The sequence below is a fragment of the Perissodus microlepis genome, chromosome 18 (assembly GCF_051167445.1).
Source record: "Perissodus microlepis isolate ML-2025 ecotype Zambia chromosome 18, ASM5116744v1, whole genome shotgun sequence".
NCBI classification, from domain to species: Eukaryota; Metazoa; Chordata; class Actinopteri; order Cichliformes; family Cichlidae; genus Perissodus; species Perissodus microlepis.
Genome location: NC_140478.1, coordinates 32,299,544 through 32,316,089, shown reverse-complemented (window position 1 = coordinate 32,316,089; position 16,546 = coordinate 32,299,544).

Below are 16,546 nucleotides of genomic sequence, written 5' to 3'. Positions count from 1 at the left end.
ATTTAATAGAGAGAATGCACGGTAATGGCTGCTGCTATAAAATCTGATGTAAGCAGTTACTACACTGTGATTTTGAAGGTACAAGTTAATATTTGAGGTAAAGAAAAACGATCCTCTGCAGGATTTTGGTGTTGTGAGTTCATAAAGTCAAAACGTCAAAAAGTCAAAGCAAGTAAAAAACAACAAAGTGACATCGTTTGACTTCCCGGGACGAGAACACACTGAGACTCCATGAAGACTTTTATTGGTGGATTCGAATCCATATTAGACAAATAATAAAGCAGATGATGAAGAATGATGCTGATGAGGAAGAAGAAGAACTTACACAGTACATTTTCCACTCAGTCCATGTTCCTGTCCATTTTCAGAGGAACGCCTGTTTATTCATTAAGCCACTTGACCTATAAATCATTCAAGCATACGAAAGTCTCCAAACTCATGAACCGCTGCTGTCTCTGCCCATGACACACAACTCAGCAAAGAAACAGCCTGTAACTGTATGAGCAGACACTTTGTTACCAGCAGCCTGTCACAGAAGCTTGTTATTTGTTTTCTTTAGTTTGTATCTGTGAAAAATATCAAAGACAACATTAAAAGTATTTTTGCACCAACCAGGTGATCTCCAAAGTGGAATATCTGAGCACGTCACGCACCGGGTCCTTAATCTGAGGAAACCGAACAAGAGGAGAACATAAGAACTAAAGAAATGCTCCAGAGAAGATGGAAAAAATCCCAGACGCAGGACCTGAGGATGCACTGGCTCTTCAGCTGATCCATCTACTGTTCACTGAAGCGTCTCAGTGGAAGGCTGAGTGTCAATCATTCTGAGAGAAGGTCTGAAGTCTGATGGAGGGAGGAGTCTGAATCAGTGTCAGCAGGGAGGAGATCAGGAGGTGGAACCAGCCTGGACAGGTCACCAGAGACAGACAGCCATCCACACACACACACACACACACACACGCACGCACGCACGCACGCACGCACACACACACAAACACACAAACGCACGCACGCGCGCGCACACACACACACACAGTTAAGAATCACTAATTACCTGAAACACACTGTAAAGCAAAGCAAAGGTGTCTATATACTTTTGACTACCAGATGCCTGCAGTGTGTCTACTGTAGGCAGACAAAGACAGAGCACAGCTGCATGTGTCTCCGCTTGTTTGGCCCCCTAATGGTCAAATATCACATCAAGCATGTTTAACATTTAATGGGATGTAAAACGTATGAACCGCGCGCTCTGTGAAACATGTGGCAACAGGCAGCAGTGAGACATGGATGTGTTTAACCCGCGCTTTCTGGCACAAGAGGAAGTGCTCACAGCTCGTCTGACCGTGACTTCCTCTGAAGCAACACTGAGTCACGTTCGGCCTTTTTCAGCATGAGCTGAATGTAACGCGCAGGTTTGTGTTCAGCCGTGTTTATTTAGCCCATAGACAGACTCCAGGTTGACTCGGCAGCACAATCAAGGACACACGGAGCTGAAAACAGTTCATTTACAAAAAGAGTGCTTTCCTGAAAAACGTCCAATCAGAATCTGGTTCATCCTCAACTGACGGCAGCGCTGCGCTTACAGCTATTTGTTTATGAAGCAAAGTAGTAAACCTTTAATACCTGTAACACCTTTAGCCTTTATAAGCAACATATAAATATCTAATAATTACCTGATTAAAGGTTAAAGTTTGTGAAGACATAATTAGAAAATAATTATGCTTATCATTAATCAGAAAAAGATAGAAGAGCGTGGTTTGTCTGCAGAGCTGCCACTGAGCAAAGTGCAAGACCTCCGGTCTAATGTCCTCAGCACAGACGAGACCAAGGAGGAGACGTTTGTCCATAATGCACAGCACCTCAGAACGACTGGCAGCACGCTGGTGAAGGAGCGAGCACTGGGTCATCTTGCAGACACTGAGTTGACTCCTGCTTTACAGCCACTGTCGGGGAGTAATGGAGTACATGTACCACCGTTACGTATTTAAAATACAAAATATGAGTAACTGTTTTCCGTTACAGTTACCGTTTCAAAAGGTGGTAATCAGAATACAGTTACTTTGTTGAAATAAATGGATTGCGGTCTTTTCCTGTTTCATATGTTGGGCTATGGCCTCTCTATTTTTGGTAATTCCACGCAGGTGGAAACCCAAACAGAACACGCATTAAGAGGCTCTAATGTCTGTGTCTCCCCTATTTGCGGCCCGCATAAGGACGTGAAGAAATGTTTTTTAAAATTAATATTCAAAAAATGCTTTAATATGAAGGCAACAGGCAGAGTGTTACAGGCATCGCCCTGAAGCATGTGCTGCAGGGAGAATGGACCCGTGATGTGTCTGTGAGCGAGGAGGGAGAACACGGAAAAGTACGAGCTGTCACGGAGCAGAAACGGGAGCTGGAAGCATGTAAATATAATAATAACCACTGCAGCCAAGAAGAGAGCCTGACGAGCCCAGTTGTAAGTAAGCTATTAAGACTCGACTGTACACCGTGTTCGTGTTTTCCTCTGAAACAATAAGTTCCGTTGGAGCAGCCTTTCAACGCCTCTCTCTGTCTCTCACTAGCAAACTTGACCCAGACAACAAAGTAAAGCTAGTTTTCAGCTACGAGCCCGACACGAACCCGACGTATTAGCCAGAGGTCCCTTTACTACGGTTCGGAGCCGTGGACCTGTTTTATATACGCGTGGAATAGTTTCTATACGAGATCACTGCAAAAAGTGCAGCCTTACCTAATGTCCACCTACTGTTACTCATTTATATTAAGATTTAAACATCTAGCTGGTGTTGGTGTGGAGAGTAACCTTCAGTAATAAATCACATTCATGTAGTTGTAAAAAGCATGATAATATATTAAGTAATCCAAAGTATTCAGAATACATTACACTCATTGAGTAATGTAACAGAATACGTTACAAAATACATTTTGGGGCATGTAATCTGTAATCTGTAGTGGAATACATTTGAAAAGTAACCTTCCAACACTGTTTACAGCCAAGGCCGTTTAAAGCTTGGTAGAAACCAGCAGCAGATCTAAGAATGTCTAAAACAGGAATCAAGTCCAGACTGAAGCTGAGTGCTGTGCAGAAATGAACGCTGCAAACCTCGATGACCTGAAGCTGCGCTGTGAAGACGAGTGGACCAGAGCTCGTCCACAGCGACGTGACGGCCACACAGAAACCTTCACTCCTGCTAACAGAGCTTCTACAAGCCACCGAATCATGAGGTGTACTCAGTGGTTCTCACACAACTTTCACTTTGTAAGCACTTTGGGACTTTTGTTGTCACACATCTCTAAATGAATAAACTCTACTTCACTGCTCGTGCATTAGTTTGGGTTCCATTATGACGAATCAGTGTGTTCAGTTTAAGTTGTGCTCATATAATTTTAGATGCAGATGATTTTCCTCGTGTCTTATGTATTTCTTGTGAACCTTGGGTACTTTCTTTTTCTTCTGACTGCTCATGAACTCTGTTTCCACTCTTGTCTTCATGCTTCTTTCATTGTGGATTTATTTTGGATGAATAACTCGAGCTGCTCCTTTAATCGTTGTCATACCTGCATGTGTGCATGTGAGTGCTCTTTTTGAATTGTGAAACACGACAAATATAGAATCAGCACTGCCTGATCTGGCACAAGAGGAAGTGCTGAGGGCACTAACAGTGACAGGCCTATGAGGGTTATTAGGTCACGCTCCGTGAACAGCAACAGTTACCGCCTAATTCATACGAGCGACAGCCTGGATGGAATCTGATTCGCTTCGCGCGCTGAAGCCAAAACAAAGTGAAACCTGAATGAATGAAAAGCGAACACAGAGTCAGTGTGAACGGGAGCAAATCTGTGCAGCAGGTTTAACATCTGGTGTTCAGCAGCCGGGCCGAGGCCGTCGCGGCGGCGCAGTAATGAACACGGAGTCCCAGTCACATGTTACTCTGAGTGCTTCTTCTAAATGTCTTACTGACACTGATAAAGGATGATTCTCTGCATCCGCTTGTCATCTTTAGTAACCAGCAGCCAATGAAACCTTTCCCCTCGCTCTCCACAGGGTCACATGACTCTGCCATCCTTCTCGCTCGCCCACAGCTTGATTTCCCCGTTCACCATCGCCTCTTTCGCTCTCCCTCTCTCTCCCTCTCTCTCTGTCTCTCTCTTTATCGATTACCCCGACAAGGACATTATGCCTGATGTATGACATTACATGGAGCAGAGACAATGGAGGGCAGAGAGATAAGTGATTATCACCTCGAGGTGTTCGAGGCTCCTTTTGTGCAGAGCACATTGTGCAGTCTTTCTTTCTTTCAAGTCTTTGCACAAACAATTTTTAAAAAAGGGGCAAAAATCAGTTCAGTGTGAGCGGTTGACCCTGTGTGCACGGCCTCATCTACACAAAGGATTTAATAACAATAACTAACCCTGCACACCGGACAGTTTGTTCTCATGTTTGTGAATCAGGATCATTTTAAACACGTTTAAGGTGGAACATGAAGATGAAACAACAGAGACCAAGAAAAAATCAAACAAATGTCAGAATAAAAGTGAAGCTGCAGAAACAGGGCTGCTGATGCTGTGAGAAGCTCAGTGCAAATACAACAAAAATGATAGTGTTCGTCCCTCTTAATGAAGCGGTCTGGTGTGGATGTCACAGCTGAGTCTCTTTTGTCTAATGGGAACTTTGAAGTTTTGTGACATTTCACTGATACGACAGCCTCTTGTTGTTGTTGTTGGTCGTTTAATCCTGATTCCGCCTCTTTATTTTCTCCCTACATTATTTCCATGTGTGGTCGATACCTTTAAGCAATTTGAGAGAATTCATTGTGATACTACCGAAAATAAACTGGTGACCTGCATAACTATGGTAACTGGGATGGACTCCAGCCCCCCCAACGACCATGGATAAGATAAGTGAATGAGACGATGGATGGACAACATTTCAGTCTTTTGCAAACATGCTCAGTAAAATGTTTTGGTTCTTCATTTTTAAGTGTTCACACTTCAGTGGTCGTTGTTACCGGACTGATGTGTTGGTATGATTCAACCTCATCGCTCACAGATCCTTTTTATGCTGACCTTTCTAAAATAGTAAGACCTTAAAAAGACCCTAAAACTGACCTTTATGAGCGGTCACCAGCAGTGGGGACAAAGAAGAAAGGGGGGAATCCTTTCTTCAGCTGTGGAAACGCTCCTGCATGTGCGGTCCACCTTCATTAACAGCAAACTGGACTAAAGAAATAAACTTGGTTGGATTACAACTGCAGGAAAAACACTGCAGTTCTCTGCCAATCAGAAACATTAACTGCAGGAACTTCCTCCAGGGACCAGGAAGTATGAATTTAATCTGCCTAATCTGCGTGGAAACGTTAAATAATGAGCTCTGTAATTCAGTGAGAAACAGTTGGAGGAACTAAAAATCGGGTCCCAAAGTTCCCAAACCCTTAGGAAGTATCGACCCCCCCGGGAGGTTTTGGAAGTAGAATAACTTCATTTAGACTCTGTTTCCTTTATTAGGCGAGCACCTCAAATGGTTCTGGAAGCTCCCGTGGACACGAAGGGTTAACGGGAGTCCCGCACTCAGGGTAGGTTTGGTTTACAGCTGAGCTTCAAATTACCTGTTGATATCGGCTCCACTACAGCACACACATGCTGTGTGAGATCAACCCCGAGGGGCTTTCTTATCCTTGCAGTAACGCCGCTCTTTCATTCACTTCATGATGCAGAGCGACGGCGAGCTGCACACTGATTCGCTGACCTGTCAGTTACCAGCGAGGAAACAAACTGAACAGGAGCGCGCCGCTTCAAAGCCAGGTCAAATATTAAACATACAAAGATCTGAGCACACAGACTAAAGTCCATAAAACATTCAAAAAACATTAAATAATCCATGAAGCTTGCACACATCCACCAACAATAAACTCTAAAAGTGAGCATGTGTTCGGCTACGAGGGAAACACATCATGAGCCGAGTGTTCATTAATATTTAACAGCCTGGTGGCCCGAGAGATAAAAGAATTGTTCAGCCTGTTAGATCCTGCCTTTGGTGGTAGAAATATCAGACTCTCCCCACGGACGATGAAGGGGACGGACCGACCGGCACCACACCAAAGAGCTCGCCAACCTCGTCTGGACGCCGGATCCTGAAGGTTCAACTGTGTTTACGCTGAAACGAGTCAGACTGAAGTCTTTCATTTGAGAATAAGGTGACCAGCAAACAGTGGACTAAAGGATGGACGTACAGGATCTGTGTAGAAGATCCCCAAACATGTCTGGCTGCTGATTGTTCAGAAGTCTGTGAGGAAACATATTCTCAGCAGAGATACGAGCTCATTAAACTCTTTCATAATGACTTTATGATCTCTGTCACTCGCTTCATACAGATAGACAGATTAGTCTTATACATAATAAACAGGTTTAAGGTGAATGTTGATCATACGGGATTCCCTCTTTAAAAACACACCAGCGACCCCAGACTGTATGATCATGTTTGAATCTATCTTAACTTAGTGACAAACAAAGGTTCCCTGATGTTCCCTGATGTTCCCTGATGTTCCCTGATGTTTCCCGATCAGACTCTAAAACAGACTAATAACACAAACATACTGCGGCCCATTCAGATTCAGTCTGAGTAGGAAATACTCTTCGCTGTGGGTGTCACAGTCATCATGAAAACGCCACAGTGAGCCACTCAGATGTTTGCAGGACTGCAGGTACACAGCTGGATGGTTGTGAACAACCACAGGACACAAACACCAACATTGTTTGGGTCAAAAATAATCTCTTCAGTCTTTTTCACTTTCAAAGCGAGGAGCTCTGAGTCACAACAAACGCCTCGTACTTCAGAAAGGACGCTCGTACTGTAAAGAGTACAGTAAACACAGCAGTATTTTAAAGAGTAACTGTGTGAATGAGCACACAGAGCAGGTCTCTACTGTCACTGATGACACGACTTAGATTTGTAACCTTTTCCTGGAAATTAATGAGAACTTTCTTTTTTTATTACACTTTTACTTCTTTTTGTCACTTTAATTTTCAAGCTGAGCTAAACGTTTGTTTTTAACTAACTTGTTGTTTTATTGCTTCATGAATCTGTTATGACTGCGTGTGTGATGCTGAGCTGGGTTTAACGCGCCGTCACTGCTTCTACAGCGTGAATGCTTTTTGTTGCAAACAGCCAACTGTTTAAAATAAAAACAGATGCATGTTTGCAGCTGCAGACGGAGCGTGTCGGCGTGTGAGAATCCTGGAAAACCAGAATCCGACTGAAGCTGCTCCGCTCGCTTCCAGCTCCATTTTCACTCCGGTTCGTAGAGGAGCACGCGGCTCAAAATAACCGCGGTTACACGGTGCAGCCTCTCGGCCCGTCCTCTGTGCTGCTCGCTGCTCTGCATCCTGAATGAACCTGAAGTGTTAAACTCATCACTTCCTGTGTGGGAGGAGAGACACCTTCAGCTTTAGTAACCGACTTATGAAAATAACCACAACTGGCACACTCCACAGCTTATTGTTGCTTCTCACTGTTTTCTCTTTGGTTGATGGGCGTGAACCTGCTGGATGTTAGCGCCTGCAGTTTGTGGTCGGCTCCGCGAGTCCTGATGTTTAACAGTTACGCTGCATGTGAAGCGTGTTCTGTGTGTGCATCTCACAGAGGCTCAGCCTTCGCTCTGCAGCTTTACGAGGCCGTAGCCCGGGGCTCCACGTTTACTGCAGGAATTCTCTTTGTAAGAACAAGCTGAGACAATGAGGGGCTCGCAGGCCCTGCTGCTCCTCCTCAGCTCCTCCTCTACTCCTTCAACAGCTCTCCTCCTCCTTCACCAAGGAAACACTTCTGCTTCCACAGTGCCTCAGTGCAAGGCAGCAACACCCAACACTAACGTGGCCTCTAAATGTAAGAAGTGTCTTGTCAGGCTCACAGATGTGAATAAGGTGTAGCTGCTGACAGATAACGGTTCTGCAGACCAACTACATTAAGACGTTAGAGTTTATCAGTCAGGAGATCTTGCGTCTTATTAGCAAAGCCAGACATTAAGTCCTGCATAAAGACCTGGAAAAGTTTCTCCACGTCTAGGTTGGATTATTGAAACTCCTTTTACTTTGGTCTTAACTCGACTCTTCTCCATAGACTGCAAATTGTTCAGAACGCGGCCGCTCGTCGCCTCACTGGTACCGGGTGACGTGTCTCTATCACCCGTCCTGCATCTGATTCCATTCAATCCTTCAAATCGCGGTTAAAAACCACCTAGTTAGCCTCGTCTTTTCTACCAGTTAATGCTTGTTTGTTAGTTTAATGCTTATTTCTATCTTCGATCTGTTCTTAACTACTTTTAATCATTTTTAAAGTTTTTGACTGTTTTATCCTTTACACTTATTGTTCTTTTATGCTTTTATATGCATTTCTTTTGCTTCTGTGTTTTAATGCCATTTAACCTCCATGCTGCCATAGCCTTCGTCCTCCCTGTTACTTCATCTTACCCTCTTGTATGTTAAGCACTTTGGTACACCACTGGTTTTTAAATGTGCTATATAAATAAAGTTTGTGGTTGTTGTTGTTGTTGTAAGGTGTAGCTGCTGACAGATAACGGTTCTGCAGACCAACTACATTAAGACGTTTATCAGTCAGGAGATGTGATTCACTTCTTGCTGGTTTTCTTTTCACACGCTTAAACATTTCTACATTCATATCTACACCTTCATCTGGAAATGTTACCTATATGACATCGTCAGAAGGAAATCTGATAACAGAAGGACTTTAATACGAGAGATTTGTGTTTGTGAAACTCTGCTTTTTCACCGTGTGGCTTAAACGCCAGCGAGCCCAAACCCTCAGTGCTTTACTGGTGACTCAGATCATTTCATGTTAAATCCAAAAGTACGAGTCAGAGAGAAGCAGGATTTCTTTTGTCCAGAATTTGTGTCAAATATTTTGATTTTCAGACACACCAGCAGGGAAGAAGCTGGAGTCTCTCGCCGGCGTTGGACAGATTGTCCTGAAAAATGGTTCATTGTCTCCACAGGATTAACCTTTTTTGTGAATGTTAATCAGTCTTAGTTTAGTATTTTTGCAGGTGATTCATTCATAATGCTGAAAGCACAAGAGGATCATCTCCAGCCTGAAAACCTGCAGCTTCATCCACCTCCACGCCTCCAGCCTCCAACCACAGACTGTCTGGATGAGAATGCATTGTCTGGACCTCTGATTGGTGAAGGCCCCGTCAGAGCCTCTGCTGGAAGTGATGAAGAGCATCACGTAACATCATTACTTCCTGTTTACAGAGTCTGTTTTTTATCTTCAGCCTTTTTCACACATGAACTCCAGACGTCGGTGGAAGAATCAGGTCAAGTCATTGTTCAGAGTTATCCTTTCTCACATGTAGCATGCAGCAGGAAATAGTCTGCTTCTCACTGCTGGAAACGCTCGGTGTGGTTTTGACGCTGCCTGATTGGAGCGCTCGCGGGAGCCGGAGGAGCGCCTCCGTCCACAGCAGCTCGGGGCTGCGGCGCATGTGTGAAAGCAGCTTTTCTTTAATTACTGCTGCTCATTTTGTTGGCTCATTATCACATCAAAGGTGGAGTTTAAGTGAAAGCTCGAGTTTGAATTGAGGTTGTTTCCCCAGATTTTGGTTGAATTTGAAAAGTCACTTTATAACAAAGGCTGGGCTTAAACTGAAAACGGTCCAATCAGGAGCCGCAGAGCAGCTGCTGAAGGGAAGCTGAGGTGAGAGCATGTGGTCAGCCCTGCACTGCCCTTATTGTTTTTATTCATTAGCAGGAAATTACAGAGGACTCGCTGCACAACAAAGAGTGTGTTCTTCCTTTTTAAGACCGGGGCTTGATGGTATCGCACCAACTGTTTTTTTTCTTTTCGTGCCTTTAGCCTCAACTAATGTTGACTCAGGAAATATCACTCGAAGGTATTTATTACACCTCACACAGCTCCCTGTGCAGACACTGGAAGCAGAAACATGCTCTCCTTACACAGCAGAGCTGCTGTAATCTCCCAGGAATAAACAGCTGAGGTCGTACGGGGATGAAACTACCTTTGTATTTCCTATAAGGTTATTTAGGGCAGAGTTTATCACATGTTCAGTCTAAAAAGGGGCAGACTGCTTTATTTTGTATTAGTGTGACTTTCCACAAAATAGATGAATATCCACGTTAAAAGGCATCACGCAGAAGTCCTCGAGGAATCAGAAAGCTGTGAAGCTGTAATTAAATCTTTATGTAAGAGCGATCCACACACTGTTCTCATGGCTTCTCCTCAAACTGTCCCTTTAAAGAGTAAAGCTTGTTGTTAGAGATGTTAAATATAGACTTAAAATTTAAAAAGAAGGGAGAAAAGACAGAAAAGCAGCCTCACTTCTACAAATGCTCCTTTCACTCTTTAACACGTGCACTCCCACAGTCTGACATGACCCATTTACACTCATATTAAGGCATTACCTGCCTTTGTGCTGGATGCATTAGCATTAAAAGAGGACCAGTGTGAGGACTGTGAGGCGGGTCTGTGGCTCTGCTCATAACAATAGGAGGTGTTTGGTCCAAACCCCTGCTGGGGGCTGCTGGTGGGAGAGCCGGGGGAGGTGGAGACCGGGTAGGGACGGGGGTTGGGAGCGCTGCCTCTGCTCAGAGGCGTCACACAAAGAAGTCTTCTTCAGAACTCCATCTACCTCAAACAGGCAACAGGTAGAAACTGGAAATTTGCACTAGAAACGCAGGAAGATGTGTCTCCTTACTGACATCTAGTGGTAGAGGAGGGGAACTGCAACCACAATTTACAGTTAATGTCCCTTTCACAACCCCCGCGTGTGTGTGTGTGTGTGTGTGTGTGTGTGTGTGTGTGTGTGTGTGTGTGTGTGTGTGTGTGTGTGTGTGTGTGTGTGGCTGAAAAACGTTTAGTTCCTCTAAAGTCCACCAGAGGCTCAGCAGTGAGTCTGTCCCCACAGACTATAGTTTGCATGAAAGATGCTACTTACATGCAAACACAGGAAATGGAGACCTGTAGTTTCAAAGTAAAAGTTGTACCTGCAGGTGATGTCATGATATGTTTGTGTTGCAGCAGTGTGCTCGTCTTTGTGACTGCTTTCACCTATCAACAGCCAGCAACTGCTCGCTAACTGTGACCAGAGGTTAGGAGGCAGCCTGAATGCTCATGTTGAGGCTTAAAAATACCAAGTGACAGTGGCTGCATCCATCTTTTATATACAGTCTTTACCATGTGCTGATTTTATATTAAAACCAGTTTTTCAGATAAAAGACGTAAAACGGTGGCTGCACAGAGCACCAAAGTCCCGTTCTGATCAGACTGTATGTAAAAGATGGACATAACCACCATGACATCATCCACTGCTTTATGGAGTAGACATAAATTCTGCTGTGAAGGTGCACGAAGTTCTGTTTGTCCGTCCCGTGTCTGAAATCACAGCGTATGACGATGAATCCGTGTTCAGCTCTGAGACCTTCCTGGAGGAACCCATCAGTCTCAGCTTGTGTGGTGAATCTGCTCCTCTCCCAGTGACACAACAAGCCTTTATCTCCCAGCTGAAAGGCCCAGTTACTGAGTGGGAATGATGGGAAAAGATAATGCGCCCTTCTCTGCACAATTACTGATGAACTGTAGCGCCGTTGTGGAGCCGAGCAGCAGCTACTCATGCATGTGAGCGGGGAGGTCTGCGCCGAGGTTCCCAGAGCCGCTGCGGGGCCGACGGTGCGTTCAGGTCACGTGGGGAGAAGCAGAACAGGACCACTGTGGTTAAAGCCTCAGTTTCACCACAGATGCTTTAAGGGTCACAGACTGGACGAACACAACAAAGGCTTAAGATGATCGTTTGTAACTGAGGGCGTGATTTTATGACTCATGATTATTCATCATTGTCACAGGATGCGTTCCTCTAATTTTGGTGATTTTACGACTTTTCTCTTTGGTTTTATATGAGTGACCAGAACAGCTGCCATCACCAGTGAAACTGAGCCCATCACATGGGACGGGGAGCAAACAAATCTTGAATAAAAGGACTTTTAATGAAACACTGAACTCAGACCAGCTCTGAGTCTGGACACGGACTGTCAGACTTGTGAACTTGGGGATAACAGCAGATATATGTCCACACAGGCAGAATCCAGCTGTTGCATTAGCATGAAGAGCAGTGCTATTAGTCCGACACTGATACCTCCGCGTTCTTAAATCATCAGTTTGTGGAGGCTTGGTTGAGTCGGTGGTGACTGTGGCCACTCGCTGGCTCTGCCCCGGCATCATCCTGATTTGGTCCCACGACTTTTGATGAACTCCTGCTGGTTCCCTGCTTACATCACTGAGCACTTGATGCTCAGACCCGTGAATGTAAAAGCCAATAAGGAATCCAGTGAAGGACACATGTTGATGTCAGTAATGTTTTAAGTTATGAGTATTTGTATATTATGTCATGGATTTGATCTTTTATGTTGCATTTGCAGCATTTTGAATTGTTTTGAGTTTATTCTGCTGCTTCTCAGAGAGACTTTCAGGTTAAATAGAGGTAATAATAATAATAATAATAATAATAATAATAATAATAATAATAACCAGACACAGAGCTGTTTAGTTACTGTTGCGAGTAAATAAAAACAGTCTGATATCTGAAGCACTTCTGTTCGTTTATCACAGTTTTTGATGCAGAACTTTGTCATTGTTGGTAAATCCAGATAATCTGCTCACAGTGAAGAAGGTGAGCAGCACATACCTGGAAGGCTCCGCCCACAAACAAAGGAGGGAAACGCCTCTGAGCTCTTTGTCCCAAAACATTTCCTGATAATCACACACGCTGTCGGGCGTCGCTGTGAGTCACTGACGTGCTGATGTTTCTGATATTTCATCTTTCTGCCTCGTTTTCATTTGATGTGATTTTTACTGTCTATAAACCTGCAGAGGAGAATGAGCCTCTGACCCGTGTTCAGTGTAAATAATGTGTCCTGTCCACCTTAAATAAAATACAGTATGACACTGAGTCGCTCCTGGCTCTCCAAATAAATAAACACTGTTAGCAGCTGATATACCAGCTGCTAAGTACGACTTTATTCAGTGTTTACGGCACAATTAGCAGCAAAACACACAAAATATCTGCATAATGCATTTAAACACTCTTTACAGAACACTTTGCTCTCAGAAAGGGAGAGCCTACAAAGACTTTTTGCCTTATTGTGTCGAGCCACAAACAGATTTTTTACAAAAAGATATTTTTATATTGGTGCACACCGTCTGGCTCTGATTTTTTACAGTGTGCAGGAAGCACTTCTGTCGCCGTGTCTTATTGGTTCGTCCGAGCACACCTGGATCTGGACCACCAGGTGTAAAAGCACAAACACACGGGGAACAGCAGGTGTGGGACAAGCTTCAGAAACAGAAGCAGGCTGCTGGGTTTCAGCAGGTTTTAGTCGTAAACAGCAAAACGCCAAGTTCAGCACTATAAATGTGAACCTCTGATGATCCTGGAACCTCACTTCTACATTATAACAGTCCGTAAGTAAAGTGCAGTCTGCTCTGTGGCCCTTCGGAGCAGCTGAGCCCAGGTTTAGGTGGACGGCAAAGACAGAACGAGGGAATTTTCTCACTTTAAAAAGTTCACAGTAAAAAGCCTGAATATGTTTTTAGGGAAACTCAAAGCTGCGGCAGGTACAGAGGGGATTTCCTCAGACAGCCAGCTGATAACAGCGAGCAGATAAAGAGGGAAAAGTCCCGACTAACAGCTCCCTGTGAGGTCAGAGAAAGTCTGAGGGAGCTGCGGAGCAGGAAATGCCTGAATGGACACATAAAAACGCGTCTGACAGAGCTGCGCCGCGTCCTACTAAAAGTGAAGAAATGAAAATTAGGTTTGAAACAGGAAGAGGCTCGAGTGTAACTTCCTGTTCAGGCTGCAGTGAGAATAATGAACTCTGTTCCCTGTCTGCAACGTCTCAAACCGACCAACCTGAGCGGCAGCACCAACGGCGCGCCAAATTTAGCTCGCCGTTTGTTGAGCAACAGGTTAACTGTGACAGAAACGCACCAACACAAACACTATTCTGCCTGGTGATTACATTCCATTTCCACTAAACAAATATTAGCTTCACAACTGAGAAATTCAGGCCTGCATTTCCTGTTTTGCAGCACTTTGGCTGACTCGCAGGTCAGAAGCATAAAGACACCTGATACTTTAATCCAAGCCCCTGAAAAGGTGTCAGTGCTTGCTTCCTGTGTAGTGAGGGAAGCACAGATGTACATCCTGCACATACTGGACAATCAAAATTTCCCACTTGTGGGACTAATAAAGGTTTATCTTATCTTATCTTATCTGAGTAACGTGCAGCTGCAGAGGGACCACTGTGCTGCAGTCCCACAAGCAGCCACTAGGACCAACTGGCAGTGAGGCTCAGCCTGTGACGGCCTGAGGTAGCTGCTGCAGGAGTTTGGCAAACATGGCGTCCAATAATGTGCAATAATGAGTCTTAATTACGTGCAAACTAAGCAGCAACGTCCAAACACAGCCGGGAGTCAGAGCGCAGCTCAAATAAACACGTTTACGGCCTGATGCAAAAAAGAACAGGTGATGTTTTTATGCCTCACCTGTTTAACTTGGCTTCAAGTTTGCATTATTAGGGGCGTGGCCTCTTTGACTGACAGGTGAATGTTAACACAGGTAACTGCAGGTGCTTGCTGTCTGCTAGGCTTCACCTCTGCTAACTTTAGTCCCTGAGCTGTTGGTGCTGATGGTGCTGATGGTGCTGTTGGTGCTGATGGTGCTGATGGGTGAAACTAAGACTGTATGATTCATGAGGACTCCACTAAACCAAAGTGTCAGTGTTTTCTTTCAGGTTTAGAAATAGTTTAGTTTAACAGAGCCTTTACAGGGACAGACAGGTCACATGTGTAACAGCTCGCGCCCGTCTCAGGCGTCTGTTTCAGACGTTTTGGGCTTGTGTAGAAATTTATTTGAAATCCTGCAGAGAGAGAGCTGCTCTGTTTCACTCTGTTGTATTTTTTGCCCCTGAGTTTAAGTTTGATGTAAATAAAACAATGAAATGTGAAGCTGAACGTGATCGCACTGATGACCTTTGGATTTCTGCTGTTTTATGGAGATGTGACAGCTTAGTCTGTGTATTTTAATTGTTTTAACAAGTTATTTTTTTCTAGTCTGTCCAGCCTCGGCCTCTGATCGACGCTGAGCTTGCTCCTGAAGTTGTTACCAGTGTTTTGTGTCTGAGTTTTCAGACGACATCAAATTAGTTTGCCATCTTTCCCCCTGTGTACACTCTATATTTGTTTATCATAATTATTTGCAGAGGGTTGCACAGTGTTTGCAGTAAAGAGACACTCGAGCGTGTCCCTAAGACTCAGTCTTGTTTTTTATGATATAAACTGAATTTTTGGGCTCTTCTTGTACTTTTTACGTTGCAGTGAAGCTTCAGTCAGAGTGAGGCCTAAAGCGAGATCCTGTACGTTAAATAACGAGCATCCGTATGTTAAAACGCGACTCGTGTCCGTACAGTACGGGATGAACAGGAAACTAACCTGCACGCGTCAGAACGAGCTCGTATGAGAAGCTTTTATTTACTTTTACTGAATCATTTCCACTTTCTGTCCACACGCTGAGAAGTTTGTTTTCATTCATGAATGCTGAACTTTTAATGCTGACGTTCGTGTGTGGAGCTGATGCGTTTCCAGTGTTTGTGAGACAGCTTTTAGCGACTAAGAGCCCTGCAGTGGTTGACGACTGTGTTTACACAGGATTAGGATTATAATCTGTCTCTTAATGAGAGCTCGGTCGTTTATTATAAACTCAGAGTAACTCAGAGCAACGCTCTCATTTTAAGCCCAAAGCAACCAGTTTGATCATTTCTTCAGTCTGTATTAACGAACACTACGGTGGTCTGTAAAACGGGGACTTCTTTACATTTATGAAATCTACTTTCTGATAGTAAGTTTCCTGTTTACGTTGGAAGATAACATCTGTCTGACTTCCTGGAGATTTTCTTGAATTACTGTCCCATTTCCAGCAGCCTCCTGCCCTTCTGCGCCTTTATATCTGAGTCAGCGATTAAAACTTTTATTTCCATTTATAGTATTTGTGACTCTGACGGGGATCGTATGTATTTCTCACCATGTTTCCTGTGTTCCTCTAACTCATTTATTTATCTGGGCCTGCTGTCCAGCTGTATGTGTGTGTGTACATGTGCATACATTTCAGCCTGCTTCCTGTTTGAGAGCATCTTCTGTATGATTTTAGAAGAAGCAACAAAAACAGCTTCACTGTGTCACTCGTACTGGGACTGCGTGGGGTTTAAACTGGACCTGAGCTGATTGCCTCTCTTTTTGGAGGTCAGCAGGTTAAACTGAGGTCCTGACCTCGTCATAATGCAGCTGAACTGAGCATGCTCAGTGCGCTCACACACAGAGGCAGACAGATGTCCCGGACTGCAGCGCACAGCCCATTAGCTGTGTTTAATTATTGATCTCTGAAGAGTCCCGCAGCAGGCAGATGGACACACACACACACACACACACACACACACACACACACATGCACGCACGCACACACACACGCAC